This window comes from Nomascus leucogenys, chromosome 17, assembly GCF_006542625.1.
Source record: "Nomascus leucogenys isolate Asia chromosome 17, Asia_NLE_v1, whole genome shotgun sequence".
Lineage (NCBI taxonomy): Eukaryota > Metazoa > Chordata > Mammalia > Primates > Hylobatidae > Nomascus > Nomascus leucogenys.
The window spans coordinates 94,110-108,005 of NC_044397.1; the positions used below are offsets into that span (position 1 = coordinate 94,110).

At 44.0% G+C, this 13,896-nt stretch overlaps 2 protein-coding genes across 3 annotated transcripts in view; one reads left to right on the forward strand and one right to left on the reverse strand.

Annotated features, from left to right (window-relative positions):
- Positions 1–6,694, reverse strand: part of PXT1 (peroxisomal testis enriched protein 1) — a 50,174-nt gene extending 43,480 nt beyond the window's left edge. The window contains exons 1-2 of the mRNA XM_003276895.2: positions 6,340–6,694; positions 2,508–2,627 (exon numbers count right to left, since the gene is read on the reverse strand). The gene's annotated coding sequence lies outside the window, so the exon portion shown is untranslated. The remainder of the gene's footprint in view (positions 1–2,507; positions 2,628–6,339) is intronic.
- Positions 6,572–13,896, forward strand: part of KCTD20 (potassium channel tetramerization domain containing 20) — a 46,271-nt gene continuing 38,946 nt past the window's right edge. The window contains exon 1 of one of the 2 annotated variants that reach the window (XM_003276896.3): positions 6,572–6,905. The gene's annotated coding sequence lies outside the window, so the exon portion shown is untranslated. The remainder of the gene's footprint in view (positions 6,906–13,896) is intronic. The other variant, XM_030795670.1, reaches the window with a different exon arrangement.

Consider the following 13,896-nt stretch of genomic DNA (forward strand, 5'->3'; position numbering starts at 1 on the left):
ACTGCACTCCAATCTGGGCAACAGAGTGAGACCCTGTCTCAAAAAAAAAAATTGCATAATTACCCTTAAGAAATGTTGGCCCTACCTGAAAATATTATATAACCAGGAAATCTCAGAATTCATGAAAGCATGGGAATATATCTGCCCGTGCTTCAGCAACCATTTAGTTGATGTATGTTGTCTATTTAATAATTACTGGTTTATCTTAGGTATCTTGTCTTATTATTATTATTATTTTCTTTTTCTTCACTTTTCTTTTTTCCTTTTTTCTTTTTTTTGAGACGGAGTTTCACTCCTTTTGCCCAGGCTGAGGTGCAATGGTGCAATCTCGGCTCACTGCAACCTCTGCCTCCCAGGTTCAAGCGATTCTCCTGCCTCAGCCTCCTGTGTAGCTGGGATTACAGGTGCACACCACCATGCCTGGCTAATTTTTTATTTTTAGTAGAGATGGGGTTTCACCATGTTGGCCAGGCTGGTCTCGAACTCCTGACCTCAAGTGATCCACCCACCTTGGCCTCCCAAAGGGCTGGGATTACAGGCGTGAGCCACCATGCTGGGCTAAGTCTTATTATTTTGATATATATTTACGAAAGTTTTTACTTAATAAAATATTTTATCTTCTTTGTGGGTTGTTCTGATATAAAGCTTAAAATACATTAGAAGTAGAGCTTTTGGCCAGGCACAGTGGCTCACGCCTGTAATCCCAGCACTTTGGGAGGCCCAGATAGGTGGATAGGTGGATCACTTGAGATCAGGAGCTCGAGACTAGCCTGGCCAACATGGCAAAACCTTGTCTCTACTAAAAATACAAAAATTAGCCAGGCGTAGTGGCGCATGACTGTAGTCCCAGCTACTTGGGAGGCTGAGGCAGGAAAATCGCCTGAACCCAGGAAGCAGAGGTTGCAGTTGGGTGAGATAGCACCAATGTACTACAGCTTGGCTGAAAGAGCAACACTCCATCTCAAAAAAAAAAAAGTAAATCTCTTATCATTTCTTTTGTCAATTAATTATTAATTCATCTATGGGTTCACATTTTGCTGTCTATGTGTTGTAGGTTAAATAACAGCTTCACAAAATGTCCACATCCTAATTCCCAGAACCCGTGAATATGTTACCCTACCTGGCAGAATGGACTCTGTAGATGTAATTATATCAAAGCTCTTGAGATGAAGAGATTATCCTGGATTAGCTGGGCCCAACCTAATCACATAATCCTTAAAGAGGGAGGCAAGAGGGCCAGATTCACAGAAAGAAATGTGACAATGGAAGCAGAGGTCAGAGTGACATGAGAAGAATCTATCTATAACCCAAGGAATGCAGGCAGCCTCTAGAAGCCGAAAAAGATAAGGAGATGGATTCTCTCCTAGAGCCTCCAGATGGAATGCAACCCTGCCAACTCATTTTAGACTTCTGACCCCTAGAACTGTGAGATAAATATGTATTGTTTTAAGCCACTAAGTTTGTGGTCATTTGTTACAGCAACAGTAGAAAACTTATATACTACGTTAATCTGTGTGCATAATATTGTTAATAAATTGTCATTTTATTTTTTTTTTAATTTTTTGAGACAAAGTCTCGCTCTGTCACCCAGGCTGGAGTGCAGTGGTGCTATCTCGGCTCACTGCAACCTCCGCCTCCCAGGTTCAAGTGATTCTCCTGCCTCAGCCTCCTGAGTAGCTGGGATTACAGGAACCTGCCACCACGCCTGGCTAATTTTTGTATTTTTAGTAGAGATGGGGTTTCACCATGTTGAACAGGCTAGTCTCGAACTGCCTGATCCACCTGCCTTGGCCTCCCAAAATGCTGGGATTATAGGCGTGAGCCACCGAGCCCGGCCTATTAATGCTTTCTTATAAATGAGGCACATGTGTATCTTTTGTTGGAGTTTCAGTTGCCTTTGACCTGCCACTATTAACAATTTACCAGAATAATAAATTCTTTGTAAAATAATTTCACTTATTTTGCTAGTAATGTAGATTTGGGAATAATCTATTCTTTACCAGATCCCAATAAAATAAAACATATAATGACAAAGAGTAATTTGGATATTTTACTGACTTTATATTTTGGCAATGTTTCATGCCTCATTTGCCTGACAATTCAATGGATTAGTGCAACACCATGTTTTTTGGTTGTTGTTTTGTTTTGTTTTTTGTTGTTGTTTGTTTGTTTTTTGTTTTTTGAGACAGAGTCTCGCTCTGTCGCCCAGGCTGGAGTGCAGTGGCGTGATCTTGGCTCACTGCAAGCTCTGCCTCCTGGGTTCACGCCATTCTCCCGCCTCAGCCTCCCGAGTACTGGGACTACAGGCGCCTGCCACCACGCCCGGCTAATTTTTTGTATTTTTAGTAGAGATGGGGTTTCACCGTGTTAGCCGGGATGGTCTCGATCTCCTAACCTCGTGATCCGCCCGCCTTGACCTCCCAAAGTGCTGGGATTACAGGCATGAGCCACTGCGCCCAGCAGGATTAGTGCAACACCATGTTTTAATGCAGTAAGTTCAGACTTACTTTTCCAAGTATGTTGAGCCCTGCTTATTTTCTGTATTTTCATGCTTGAGTTAATAAATTGCAAAGTTTCCCTCTTTTGTTTGCTTTGTTTTCCTTTATATACCATTTCTTGGAGGTTCTCTGTTTTTAAAGAGAGGGGGATGAAAAGTAAATTATCCCCCTTGGGCTTGCGAAATAAAGTTTACCTATCTACTAAATAAATATCTCATAGCTTTCTGTGGTGGCTCAGTGGGTTATTGGAACCTTTTTTTTTTTTTTGAGATGGAGTCTCGCTATCGCCCAGCTTGGAGCAGTGATGCGATCCTGGCTCACTGCAACCTCCGCCTCCTGGGTTCAAGCGATTCTCCTGCCTCAGCCTCTGGAGTAGCTGGGATTACAGGCGCACCACCGTGCCCAGCTAATTTTTTGTATTTTTAGTAGAGATGGGGTTTCACCATGTTGGCTAGGCTGGTCTCAAACTCCTGACCTCAGGTGATCCACCCACCTTGGCCTCCCAAAGTACTGGGATTACAGGTGTGACACGGCGTCCGGCCTATTTTCTTTTTCAAATACAGTTTACTTAAAACTCATATAAGGTGGCTGTGAGCGGTGGTTGAAGCCTGTAATCCCAGCACTTTGGAAGGCGGAGGTGGGTGGATCATCTGAGGTCAGGAGTTGGAGAAGAGCCTGGCCAACCTGGTGAAACCCCGTCTCTACTAAAAATAAAAAAATTAGCTGGGCACAGTGGCGCATGCCTGTAATCCCAGTTACTTAGGAGGCTGAGGTAGGAGAATCACTTGAACCTGGGAGGTGGAGGTTGCAGTGAACAGAGATCACGCCATTGCACTCCAGCCTGGGTGACAGAGGAAGACTCTGTCTCAAAACAACAACAACACTCACATAAGGCTAAAAAAAAAAAAAAAAAAACTTCTAAACATTCTCAGTATTAGGTTCAAGAATGAGACTTGTGTGTTCATAAACAGGAGGTCGTGTGAGCTGCCAGAGCCGGTACATGGGATAGGAAGGCCAGAGCCTGTTTGTAAACCATTAACATGAGTAACAAGAGATAAACATTATCAGTTTACACCCAGCCTCCGCCGAAACCCAGTAACACATTTCCACATTTCCTGACTCCCCTATCCTGACTCCCCACAGGACTCTGAGACCAGCCTGGGCAACACAGTGGGACTTCCTCTCTACAAATTAAAAAATTAGCTTGGCGTGGTGGCCTGCACCTGTAGTCCTAGCTACTCAGGAGGCTGAGGTGGGAGGATCACTTGAGCCCAGGAGGTTGAGGTTGCAGTGAGCCATGATCCCACCACTGCACTCCAGCCTGAGTGACAGGGCAAGACTCTGTCTCAGAAGACAAAAGAAAACGAACATTTAGCAAATTTAATTAATTTAAGAGAGACAGTTCAAAATCTAGGGATTTTTGGTTTGTTTTTACATTTACTACATAAGATTAGTCCGTAGAGGCCGGGCGCGGTGGCTCACGCTTGTAATCCCAGCACTTTGGGAGGCCGAGGCGGGCGGATCACGAGGTCAGGAGATCGAGACCACGGTGAAACCCTGTCTCTACTAAAAATACAAAAAATTAGCCGGGCGTGGTGGCGGGCACCTATAGTCCCAGCTACTTGGGAGGCTGAGGCAGAAGAATGGCGTGAACCTGGGAGGTGGAGCTTGCAGTGAGCCGAGATGGCGCCACTGCACTCCAGCCTGGGTGACAGAGCGAGACTGTCTCAAAAAAAAAAAAAAAAAAAAAATTAGCTGGGTGTGGTGGTTCATGACTGTAGTCCCAGCTATCTTGGAGCTTGAGATGGGAGGATCACCTGAGTCCAGAAGGTCAAGGCTGCAGTGAGTGGTGATCACCCAGCCTGAGCAACAAAGGGAGACACTGTCTCAAAAAAAAAAAAAAAAAAGAAGGTTTTGGTTTCAGATACAAATACATCTCAGAGACTCGGGGTCTTGAGTTACCTACATTAAATTAGAAATAAAATGATAAAAATCAGCAAACACCTATGCTTTCTGTGAATATACATTTCTCATATCCCGTCTCCTTGATGTCTGCCCAAAAAAGGTACCCAGTCTGATATGCTGTTCATTATACGAAATTTTAGCCAAAAGTTGAACCATTAACTATTAATTAAAAGTCATGTTATCACTTATTTATTTTGGATGATGGATAACGGGTGTTTATTATATCTTTCTGTATGCTTTAATTTCCAAAATGAAAGTGTTTAAAAAAAAAATAAGACCCACTAGTTAGCCTGATTCTCCAAACTTCAGGCCAGATTTTTGTATACCACAAATCTGCGGCCAGTGCTGTGGCTCATGCCTGTAATCCCCAAACTTAGGGAGGCAGAAGCAGGATAGCTTGAGCCTAGGAGTTCAAGACCTGCCTGGGCAACAGAATAAGAACTCCATTCTCCACAAAAAGAAAAAAAAAAGACAATATACAAATCTACGGGAAGGAATCTTTCCAAAAAGGAAGAATTTGTTTCAAGAACTGTTTTGCAGGAATATCAGAAGGGTTTTTATTTTTCTTTGACTCAAAGGCTATAACACTGTACTTTATAAAAATGGAAATAAAGGCATTAGTTTGAACAATCCTCTATGCTGCTACTGTTGTAAAGTTTGGAGCCTATAACTCACTCAAATTGGTTTATAGCCATGTGTTTACCAAATCTTTTTTCATATTCCTTTTTCTCCAGGCATACAGGAATTTATATCTCACAGCCTTCTTAGAGTCAGTCAGGTTGAGCCTGGTGACTAATTCAGGACAGCGAAACGTCAGCAGAAGTGAAAAGGCCACTCACTTCTGGCAGAGGCAAAGGAGAGCCCTTACAGGATTCTCCAATCTAGCTCTTCTGCCAGCCCGGAAGTGCTGGGAGGGCAGAGCCACAGACGCAAGCAGCAGGGAAGCTGAGTCACCATGGGGACGTGAGACTGACTTACAGATGACGAGTGCAGCCTCACAGCCTAGCCCATGTTGAGATAAACACAATACAGTCCTGCATACTTTATAGTCATAAACGAGGAGAATAGAAATGGAAAATGACCCTCTAGGCCTCTAAGACCAAATTATAATGAAAAAATTTATGTCTTCAGTTTTGAAAATTAAAGTTTTTGACCCTGTAAAACAAGTTTGCTATACAAGTATCCGTTAACCATGTGAAACCTACTGAAATGAGTCAAACTATTTTCTTACATTCCTTCCACTTCAACACCAATTCTAATCCAATTCCAAATTAGTTTTTAGAGAGTCTCTTGTAAGGAAAAGGAAAATCGACTTCGAATTTTAAAAATTGTGCTATTATTAGTTTATAGAGCTTTCAACAATTTACAGATAGTTTGCATAATCAGTATATTTAATTAGTATATATAGACATATATATACATATATTTGAGAGGGAACTTCACTGCAACCTCCCAGTTGCCTCCTGGGTTCAAGTGATTCTCCTGCCTCAGCCTCCCAAACAGCTAGGGTTATAGGCGCCCACCACCACACCCGGCTAATTTTTGTATTTTTAGCAGAGACAGGGTTTCACCATGTTGGCCAGGCTGGTCTGGAATGCCCGACCTCAGGTGATCTGCCCGCCTCGGCCTCCCAAAGTGCAAGGATTACAGGCGTGAGCCACCAAGCCCGGCCTAGTGTAATTTTTAAAAGTACAAAAGCCACTAGAAACCATGACAATAAGAACTTCCTTTTGCGTTTTCCAGCATTTGGTTTATAGGACATGGACCATATATAGATGTTTTTTGAATGTTGAAATATTTTACTCATAACAGTTTTCCCAGTAACTTGCTTCCGGTTGATTTAAAATTTGTAATACAACTTTGTCACAGCAGGTACCTTCATGAAACTCAATATTTGAGAAAAATGTGGAGTTTTTTCCCCTTTCTTTTGGCCAGAATGTATATCCAGGGTAGTGACTTTCGAGCAAATGCGTTTAAGCAACTCCAGTATTCTTACTACGCTACCTCCAACCCCGCTCCACGCATGGGGAGATCAGAGTTCCACATTTTCGGGTAAGCATTAGCCGTCCTGACGCTGCACGAGCGTGTTCTACAATTCCGAAAACTAGTAACTTTTCCGTCTGCAACCTTTAATAATTGAGAGGGTATGCGCAACTCAGAAAAGTGCGCCCGCTGCGGTTGGGTGCAGAGTGGACTGGAGGAAAGACGACACCCATTTACGGTGCAGCCCCGGGCGGGGTCCCCCGACACGGCCTTCCCGGCGTGCCACGCGCGGAGGGGACTCTTAACGTGAAGCGCTGGGTGACTCAGCCGCGTGGCCGCGCGGGCCGGGGCGGGGGGCGCGCGCTGCTGCGGCACAGCCGGTCCCGGCTGCGGCATCTGGCTGCGCGCGTCCCGGGCGGATTCCAGCCCTGAGCGCGACAGCGCGGCGGGGAGCGACGAGTAAGTGGAGGCGCGGTACGGTTTCGGGCGCGAAGACCGGGCAGGGCGAGTGTGGCCGCGGGCGTGGCCCGAGTCTTCCCTTTGTGGCCGAGGGGGCGTCTCCTCCGGACGCGGCGGCGGCGGCTCGGACCCCTGAGTCGAAAGGCCGCGGGGCTGAGCTGGGCGCGAGGAACCTGTGGGCAGCGGCGTGATGGGCTCCTGTTTCCGCGCGGAGGGCAGAGTCTGGTCCTGGGGAGGGAGGCGACGCTGCGCCCAGGCGGCGGGCACAGCTGAAGTGTAACTTGACTGCTTGACTGCTTTTTGCAGGCCCCGGGTGGTTCATCCCGCCCCAGAGGAATGGCGAGAACCTGGAGCCTTGACTGGCAAAACATTTGCAGATGCGGTTTTTCTGGCAATTAATTGGCTCCATTAAAAATTAGGTAGTTGGTGGGACTTCCTCCTGAACTCTGGAGCCGAGTGCATTTTGCTCGGTCTTTTCAGCCCTGTTTCCGCGTCTTCCTTCCCTGCCACCCGCAAATTGCCAGCTTTCATCCGTGGCTCTGAGTGCAAAACAGCTGGGGAAAGCCTTAACCAGCAATTTTCTTTTAAATAAAACTTTGCTTTTTATAGCAGTGTCTTCAGATTTACAAGCCCAGTTCTGCACTATGAGAAATCTCTTCTATTTTGGAGTTTGTGATTCTTTCTGAAAATTCCTCGGTTGAAGAGATTTATTTTTAAATAAGAATCTAGTGAACAAACTAACATGATAAACAAGGCTGTGAAGGAAGTGTTTAACCAGCTTATGAAAATATGTCCCAGAGTCTTTAGTTTTGTTCCTGTTCGCTGTGCGAGAAGTTGAGGTGGTTTTTTAATGGTCTCCAAAACAAAGTGTTATAAAGTAGTGTCTGTCGGATGTGATGAATCCAGAGTCAGAGGACTTCCGCTCAGGGCCCCCACCTGAAACCCCAATTCCTAGGCCATAGTTCTGAAACAGAAGATTGTTCCTTAGTAATAAGGTTGCAGTACCCTAGCACCTCTTCCACAAATTTGATTCTAGAGATTTGTGATGGGTCCCTGAGTCTGGGATTTAAGCAAGCACCCGCACTGTTGGTCTGTTACTGGTGATCCAGGGACCACACGTTGAGAAACACCACCTTTAGGCTGGGCTGGGAATTTTAAAAACTGCGCAACAGCCTTAACCCTTTGTCGATGTTTCCCCCCCCTGCCCCAAACCAGTCGTAGGACAAGAAGCCCTGACTCTCCAGAAGCCAATATGAGAAAAGATAGTGCTTTTTTTGACCCTGACACGGGGTAGGAAATGATTTTCATACATATTCCGATATTGCTCTGGTGGTTTAGAGATAGCCCATTAATCTTTTCCTTCTGAGGGCTGCTTCTAGTATCATCAGAGCTTAATGCCATTAGGCCAAATCTCCGCCCAGCTCACTCAGTCTCCCCGTGGAACCAGGGCAGCCAATGCCATATGATTCCCATGGCCTTGACTATCGTATTATCTGGTATGTAGCAGTACTAGTAGCATTATGAGGGCTTTCAGTTCAGCTGGACGTTAATTTAGTCATCAAATATCTGCGTAATGCCTATTTTCCTCAAAGCGCTGTAGTAGGCTGTTTTATCAACAGCACTGCGATATAGACATATATTTCTGGCACAGAGTTGCATTCCTCCTTTGAGGCAGAAATGAGGGCTGGATAAACCCCACTGCTGCCAAAAGGTTCTCTTTATTCATCCATAATTCGTTCCTTCCTGTTATTCCAGAAATACATGTACTATTCCAATAATCTCGTTTTCTATAAAAAGTTAAGAAATACATTGGATGAGGTGAGTAGTTAGGTCAGTCTTAAATTCTGTAACAGAAGCCAGGCGTGGTGGCTCACGCCTGTAATCCCAGCACCTTGGGAAGCCGAGGCAGATGGATTACCTGAGGTCAGGAGTTTCAGACCAGCCTGGCCAACCTGGTGAAACCCTGTCTCTACTAAAAATACAAAAATAAACCAGGCATGGTGGTGGGCACCTGTAATCCCAGGTACACAGGAGGCTGAGGCAGGACAATCACTTGAATCCGGGAGGCAGAGGTTGCAGTGAGCCGAGATCACGCCATTGTACTCCAGCCTGGGCAACAGAGTGAGACTCCGTCTCAAAAAAAAAAAAAAAAAAAATTCCATAACAGAGACATCTAGTAACTTTGGTAAGGACAATAATATACGCATTTTTGTATTTATTATTCCCCCTTCAAATAGATGTGTAGAGATGAGGTTGGAATTAGGCCATGTGTTTCTCTGACTGACTTTTTTCCTCTCTTTGGTGTCTGATTTATCTTATTGAATCTTTTTCTGTTGATTGATAAAATGTCATGTCTTTCCTTCTGTAGCCCTGAGCTTCCTGATTGTTGTGTCTTCCTCTGGCCTTCAGTCTGATCTTCCTGCCCCTCTTTGGCTAAGTGGAGTAAAAAATTGAGGGGAATTGTTAGAATACCAAATGATTTTTAGTTGGAAGATCCAGAGTCTTAGATATATGAGGCTTAGAGATATAAAGGAGCCTATTACAAATTTATCAAGTGCAATCCTCTCAGATAAAGAATCTGAGAGATGCGATTGCAGAGTGAGGACTTCTGGCTCCTAGCCCAGTGTTCTTCCCCCAAATTAAATGCTTCAAAAGTAGAAAAGGTCCAGAGAAATTACAAGTAGATGGAGGAAATGGAGAGACTTTCATGACTACAAAAGCAGTATTATCTTATCTGGAAAAATGGAGATTGAAGGAGGATATGATGTAACCATATAAATCATAAAAAGTGGGAGTACTAATCATAAGGAACTCTTGAAGCTTGAAACAAGTAGTGAAAGGAGAAATAAGAGCAAGAGATAGCTATCTTGTAAAGCCCAAGAAGTGTTATCAACTCAGTTTTGTTTTGTTTTTTGAGACAGAATTTCGCTCTTGTTGCCCAGGCTGGAGTGCAATGGTGTGATCTCGGCTCACTGCAACCTCCGCCTCCTGGGTTCAAGCGATTCTCCTGCCTCAGCCTCCCGAGTAGCTGGGATTACAGGCACCCACTACCATGCCCGGCTAATTTTTTGTATTTTTAGTTGGGACAGGGTTTCACCATGTTGGTCAGGCTGGTCTCGAACTCCTGACCCCAGGTGATCCACCCACCTGGGACTCCCAAAGTGCTGGGATTACAGGTTTGAGCCACCGTGCCAGGCCTGAACTCAGTATTTTTTTAAAATATTAAATAAAGGCTTAGATAACTACTTTGGTGATTTTTAAAATATGTTAAATGCTTGAGCAATGCCCAGAATCTTTGGAAGTTGTCATCAAGAGCATAACTATTGTCCTTACCAAACTTATTAGGTTCCTCTGTGATAGAATTTAAGACTGATGGCTAGGTGTGGTGGCTTACACCTGTAATCTCAGCACTTTGGGAGGTCAAGGGGGGAGGATTTCTTTAGCCCAGAAGTTCCAGACCATCCTGGGCAACACAGGGAGACCCTGTCTATATTATTTTAAAAATTAAAAAACGAACAAAGAATTTAAGACTCATCTAACTACTAACCTCATCCAATGTGATATTTCTTAACTTAATGGAAAATGAGATTATTGGGAATAGTACATGTATTTCTGGAATAGTAGGAAGGAAAGAATTACGGATGAAGAAAGAGGGCCTTTTGATGTTTTAGCTTGGAATCCCCAAATTAGACACTGTAAGATTGATTGTTCTTATATATTCATGAAAGTAGTAGAAATAAAAATAGTAATGGCTTAATAATTAGTATACGTTCTATACCAGCCACTTACTAAATGGTTTTACATCATTGTCCCATTTAATTATCTCCATTCTACAGATAAAGACTCTAAGACACAAGAGATTAAGTTTGCCACAAATAGTATACCTAATAAGTAGCTGAGCGTGTAGTAAAATAAGTCCATTTGACTTCAGAGCCATTAAAATATATGCTGAAGAGTGTCCTAGTTATATTTCATTGGGAAGTGGTTAAGAATGTGGGTTGTGGAGTCAGTGTTGCCTGGGTTCAAATCCTGACTCCTCCATTTACTAGGTTGGATAAAGTACTTTATCAGTTTCTGTCTCTGAAATAGACAATAATAGTACCTACCTATCCCAGGATTTTTAGGATTGAGTTAATTCATGTAAAGTTCATAGAACTGTGCCTCACAAACTGTAAGTTTTCAGGAAATGCTGGCCATTAATGTTTTAAAAAATATTTTTAGGCTGGGCAGGGTGGCTCAAGCCTGTAATCCCAGCACTTTGAGAGGCTGAGGTGGGTGGATCATTTGAGGCTAGGAGTTTGAGACCATCCTGGCCAACATGGTGAAACCCCCGTCTCTACTAAAAATACAGAAAATTATCTGGGCGTGTTGGCATGCGACTGTAATCCCAGTTACTGGGGAGGCTGAGGCATAAGAATTGCTTGAATCTGGGAGGCAGAGATTTCAGTGAGCCAAGATCGCACCACTGCACTCCAGCCTAGGCAACAGAGCGAGACTCTGTCTCAAAAAAAAAAGAAAAAAAATTATAATTTTTGATATATTATTGTGCTTAGAAAGGAAAACATATTTATAATTTATTTCATGATGGGTGCTGTAGCTCATACCTATAATCCCGGCACTTTGGGAGGCTGACGTGGGCACGTCGCTTGAGCCCAGGAGTTTGAGATCAGCCTAAGCAACATGGCACAACTCTGTCTCTACAAAAAATATAAAAATGAGCCAGGTGTGGTGGTGTGCGCCTTTAATCCTAGCTACTCTGGAGGCCGAGGTGGGTGGATCGATTGAACCCAGAAGGTGGAGGTTGCAGTGAGCTGAGATCGTGCCACTGCATTCCAGCCTGGGCGACAGAGCACGATCCTGTCTCCAAAATGTGTGTGTGTGTGTGTGTGTATTTGAAATACTGAGGTTTTATGATAAGTGTAGATATAAAGTAAGCTTTATCTTCGCCCTTACTAAAACAGGAACATTACTAAAATTTTGGAAAGCATTGGAATGTAGTAGAAAGATCCATGATCCAGGTCAGATGATTTGCTTCTAGTTGTCACTGTCACTGCTAGCTCTGTGATTCTAGGTTCAAAATTTCTGTTTTATACAGAAGGTTGTGAGGATCAAATGAACTAACAAATAGGAATGAAATTTGAATTTTATATGCTATACAAATGTAAATTACCATTTTAAAAATTATGGAGGAAAGTTACAATGAATTCTTGTTGCATAGATTATTGAAAGTTCAATTTCCTTAGAATAAAACAGGTAGTAACTTACACCTCTGTGAAGATCACAATACATATCTTAAAATTATCTAAGACACCCTCCATGTGTCTGTCTCAAATCTCTTTTTTACAGGGAGAAGGTGAAATTTAATTTTTGCAGTTGTATCTGTGTTGGTTTGCTAAGGCTGCCAAAGCAAAGGACCACTGTCTCGGTGGTTTGAACAACAGAAATTTATTTTCTCACAATTTTGGAAGCTAGAAGGCCAAGATGGTGTCAGGAGGGTTTGTTTTCTTCTGTGGTCTCTGTCTTTGACTTGTAGATGGCCATTTTCTTCTCCCTGTGTCTTTGTGTACGGAATTTATTCCTTCTGGTGGGTTCTTGGTCTCGCTGACTTCAAGAATGAAGCTGCGGAGCCTCGCGGTGAGTGTTACAGTTCTTAAACATGGTATGTCCAGAGTTTGTTCCTTCACATGTTCAGATGTGTCTGGAGTTTCTTCCTTCCAGTGGGTTTGTGGTCTTGCTGACTTCAGGAGTGAAGCCGCAGACCTTTGCAGTGAGTGTTACAGCTCATAAAGGTAGTGCGGACCCAAAGAGTGAGCAGCAGTAAGACTTACTGTGAGGAGCGAAAGAATAAAGCTTCTACAGTGTGGAAGGGGTTCTGAGCGGGCTGCTGCTGCTGGCTCAGGTGGCCAGCATTTAGTCCCTTATTTGGCCCCATCCATGTCCTGCTGATTGGTCCATTTTACAGAGTGCTGATTGGTCCATTTAACCTTTAGCTAGACACAGAGCGCTGATTGGTGTGTTTTTACAGAGTGCTGATTGGTGCATTTACAAACCTTTAGCTAGACACAGAGTGCTGATTGATAGACACAGCGCTGATTGATGTGTTTTTACATAGTGCTGATTGGTGCGTTTACAATCCTTTAGCTAGACACAGAGTGCTGATTGGTGTGTTTTTACAGAGTGCTGATTGGCGCATTTATAATCCTTTAGCTAGACACAGAGCACTGATTGGTGTGTTTACAATCCTTTAGCTAGGCAGAAAAGTTCTCCAGTTGCATTTGCAATCCTTTAGGCAGAAAAGTTCTCCAAGTCCCCACTCGACCCAGGAAGTCCAGCTGGCTTCACCTCTCATCTTCACATTGTCGTCCCTCTGTTTATGTGTTCTAATCTCCCCATTTTGAGGACACCAGACATTGGATTAGGGCCCACCTTAATGACTTCGTTTAAAAGGCACTGTCTCCAAATATAGGCACATTCTGAGGACTAGGGGTTAGGGCTTCACATATGAACTTTGAGGGAGACACAGTTCAGCCCCGACAATCTGTTTAAGAAGTTATGTGTTGGTGGCTGGGCGGGGTGGCTCACGCCTGTAATCCCAGCACTTTGGGAGGCCAAGGCGGGCGGATCACAAGATCAGGAGATCGAGACCATCATGGCTAACACGGTGAAACCCCGTCTCTACTAAAAATATAAAAAATTAGCTGGGCGTGGTTGCAGGTGCCTGTAGTCCCAGCTACTTGGGAGGCTGAGGCAGGAGAATGGCGTGAACCCAGGAGGCGGAGCTTGCAGTGAGCCGAGATTGTGCCACTGCACTCCAGCCCGGGCGACACAGCGAGACTCCGTCTCAAAAAAAAAAAAAAAAAAGAAATTATGTGTTGGGGCCGGGTGCAATGGCTCATGCCTGTAATCCCAACACTTTGGGAGGTGGAGGCAGGTGGATCATCTGAGGTCAGGAGTTTGAGACCAGCCTGGCCAACATGACAAAACCCTGTCT